General features: G+C 36.8%; 1 protein-coding gene across 1 annotated transcript in view; it reads right to left on the reverse strand.

Moving 5' to 3' along the window:
• Positions 1 to 2,813: 2,813 nt before the first annotated feature.
• ntng2a (netrin g2a) overlaps positions 2,814 to 4,006 on the reverse strand; it is a 118,460-nt gene continuing 117,267 nt past the window's right edge. Inside the window, exon 9 of the mRNA XM_056463986.1 lies at positions 2,814 to 4,006. This exon is cut by the window's right edge and continues 375 nt beyond it. The gene's annotated coding sequence lies outside the window, so the exon portion shown is untranslated.

Genomic DNA, 4,006 nt, shown 5'->3' on the forward strand with positions numbered 1-4,006 from the left:
TGTTTTTAATATTTTTTTTTATGTTTTAACTGGGCCATTAGAAAAAATCCTTAGTGTTTAGCCTTGTGTAAGTGTGAAATTACATTCATTATGGTCTTAAAAAAAGAGTTAAGTCTTAAATTGGAGTTCATGAAACCCTATTTAACCTCCTCTGTTAAGTTATTATCAATGTTATTATCACTGTCTTTTTTTGTGTAGGTTCAAATTTGTATGTTTGTTATTGAAGTGTCAGTTAAAAAGGGGAGTCAGTCAGTTAGGCCTGTCCCAATAATCAATATATCAACTTATCGCACATCACATGGATGTAACCTCAATCATTTTGGTGATGCAAAATATTTATCATCCATACATGAAAACCAATTCTAGCAACGTTTTAGCTGATTGTGCTTCATCTCTTCTCTATTGGAGGTGTCAGTATTGTTAAAAAACACTGTAGTATTTATTATAAATTACCAAAGGATGTATTCATGTGGGTGTCTGAACAACTTAAAGTAGATCTGGTAGCAGATATTGCAGCCTCTTTTTTTTTTTAATTGTTTTTTTTATATATATATTATTTTTATTATTTTTTTTACCCTGCACTTTTTTTGTTAACATTAATTATTATTTGTTTAGGATATGTGTTTTCACATTCTGATTCCAATGCCTAATTATTAAATTGTTAAAATGACTATAATTAAATGAAATATTCTTAAGAATTAAATATTATGTGTTCTTTGCAAGAGTGCACTTGCAATTTCTGGAATTTGGAGCACCTGGGGGAAACCCACGCCAACACGGGGAGAACATGCAAACTCCACACAGATTTGCCAACTGACCCAGCCGGGACTTAAACGAGCAACCTTCTTGCTGTGAGGTGACAGCACTACTTACTGCGCCACTGCATCACCCATTCTCTATAATATAAATAAATAATTATTTAGTTGTTGTTTTTTTATTTCAGATCATTTCAAGTAACTTTTTTTAGGACTTTGGTTTTAGTTTATTTAAACATGTCTTGATGCAGAAACTTTAAAGTCTGCTTTAAAGAAAGTTGGCGTGTAAATGATATCGGATTATGTTAATTGCAATAACCCTGCAATTTCCAGTGCTAAACTACATAACACACTGCAAGCAGTCTGATTCTGAGTGCGGGTAGTGTTTAAATAGCCCCTATTATGCATTAAAAAAAGGTCATATTTTGGTTTTGAGGGTCTCCAACAACAGGCTGACATGCATGCAAGGTCAAAAAACACTTTCATTTTCATATGCATTTATTTTTACCTAATTATCCCTACGACTCCCATATGATTCGTTCAGCAATTTATTTGTTCCCAAATCCCTCCTTAGCGCGATGCTAATCTGCGCTAATTGGTCCGATGACCCAGTCTATTGTAAGACTGAGAGAAATGCCCACCACGGCTTATCAACAGTGTTGAAGTAGTCAGAGTGCAGAGTGTATGTGTGAGCCCAATGCAGGAGTGCATTAAAGCAATGAAGTTTAGCACCAGCATATTGCTCTATTCTTAACCATGACACAATCAGTATTAATCCACACAGTGGCAAAAGCTGAACTATTTTGAAACTCGACCACGGCATGTGTGTAGGAACAGCTGACAGTGGCCATAGGAACGACAAACTGCAAAGGATCGCGAGCTCACAAACGCAATTAAATCCGTAAACAAAGTGGCACGCGTCGCTTTTCCAACGTGGTTTTAGACGTGATATGAGAATATGCAGAGTTAACCAGATAGAGTACAAGCCGTGTGGAGCAGTAACAAGTAACAAAACACAATTAAATACATAATTTGCAAGCTAGTGTAAACAAGGAGGCAGCCATTTTAATCGCACTTAAGTTACTTGCACTTGTGAAATGGAGGAAGAAACTGATCCATGAACTGTGTACTGTAAAGCTCCCATACATCAATAGTCTTTTCTGATCCTTCCTTTAACAAACGGCCGATGAATCCCCCATTGTAAGCATGTTGATTGCTGAAGCACTCGTCAGAAAAATAACGGGAACACAGCACAAGGCTGGGGCTGTAACGCTGAGGTATTTTTGCAAAAATAAACTTCAACCACTGATTCTTCACAGCCTCATTTTTGGGTAGGGAAAATAACACTAACTTTTCCTCACACTTCAGAGCACTGCATCTGCGACTTGATTTAACCGGGAAGTGCTACAGTGTTTGTCTTCTTTTTCTTTTTATAGCGTTTGTGGGCGGGGCCGGGGTTTAAGCTTTCCTAGGTCTGCATGTGCAACGAATGGGCGAGGCTTGAGTTCCGTATTGACGTCACGCCGACACGGCTAAAGACTCGTTACAGCAGCGATTCATTTGTACCACTATGAGTCGACTCTTTTATAGATGTATCAATAGTTTTAAACACGGTGCACTTTCAGATTTATGCCTTAGCTGGATATTTCACTTCACTTAGAGCTGTGTTACACACTGCATGGAAGGCTGTTTTCAAAAACCTATGACAAGGGCTCTTTAACTCATGCTTGGAAACAGAACCTTATTTGTTTGTTCCCAGAAAGCAAAAGTCTCCACCTGGCATAAGTTCTGCTGACTCGAGGTGTGTGTTATTAGGGATTCATATTTTTATTTCAATGCAGGTGGTAAAAAGCAATGCAAATGGCTCAGCACATTTGATTCTAGGTCTGTAGAAATAAATGCAGCTGATTCACCTTGTGAAACTTTCCAAGGAATAAACCTGGCCTGATATTAATTCCCAATGTTAGCCGCTGTGACTGCTGTGTCAGTGTAATGAATATTTATGCATATAAAAGGACAGAACCTAAAGAAAGACAATTCACTCGTGTCTCTGTGCTTTCTGATTGTCAGGTTTTATTCATTAATAATATTTATTCATAATATTTTATTTACCCTGGCTCATTATGAATGTAAAGCATTTGTAAATATGAAATACATCAAAAAGCCTATGAGCCGCTAAAGATTTTGGCATTTCTTTGAGACTCGCGTGAGAAGGAAAGTAAAAAGTTATCTGATTGCATGATAAAATGTGCTGACTTTCAGTATGGATTTTGAATCGTTCATTTCAATTGCATTGATTGATAATGTGCTTTTATGTGCTTGTTAGTCATATTTATTGGGGGTTTGTGGGACCTTGTGCTTTAGGTATCATCATCATACCTGTAGAAGTGTGTTAATAAGCAGTCCTGAATGGCCATATCTGCACAGATGAATAATACATGCCAGTTTTAAGATGATGTGCGCGTTACATTGAGCTAAAGCTGTGAATGAACCGTCGTATGCTTTGATGTGAATAAAGAAATATTCCAAATATATTAGAGATGCACTCTGCTGTATCATCAAATATAGTTTTACCATGGTGTGAATACTGTATGCACTGCAATAAAGGCTGCAATGTCTTTACAATGGTAACATTTACTTCCGAACAAAAATAACAATTTCTACAAAAAAATAGTGAAATAATAATCATAATATACAATACTTTTTCCTTTCAGATAGACTGATATATTTATATATATATTTGTTCAATTAGACAATTTAAAATTTCTCTTCTCTACATTCCAGAAACATAATCTCAAACACAAGCTAAAGAGACATTCGTTCCTCGTACTAACAGGACGCTGATTAAACACCTTTTCCATCAGTTTTCACCTACGTATTACAACCTCAATGGAAATAAAATGCAAGGAAAAAATGCAGCAATGAAAGGAAATGTAAAAAGTCTTCAAGAGAAGAAGAGTAACTTGGCATTAGTAGGCTTCCGTGATATCAACCGTCGGCTAAAACAAGCTGGCTAAGTGCAGTGCTTGTATCTCGGTGAGCGTCGAAACTACAGAGAAAGTAGAAATGCAAAGGAAATGAAACCTCATCTATAGATTTCTCCGCTTTCTTCTAGAGTCTTTGTGTAGAGTGAGCTGAAACCGAACATGTCTTTATTCTGTTTTTGGTATCAAGTTCAGGCGATTGGTGATGCTAAGAGACGAGCGATGCGCTTTTCGTCTCACCAAGGCTTTTTTGACTTCAGCTGAGCC

This window comes from Danio aesculapii, chromosome 8 (genome assembly GCF_903798145.1).
Source record: "Danio aesculapii chromosome 8, fDanAes4.1, whole genome shotgun sequence".
NCBI classification, from domain to species: Eukaryota; Metazoa; Chordata; class Actinopteri; order Cypriniformes; family Danionidae; genus Danio; species Danio aesculapii.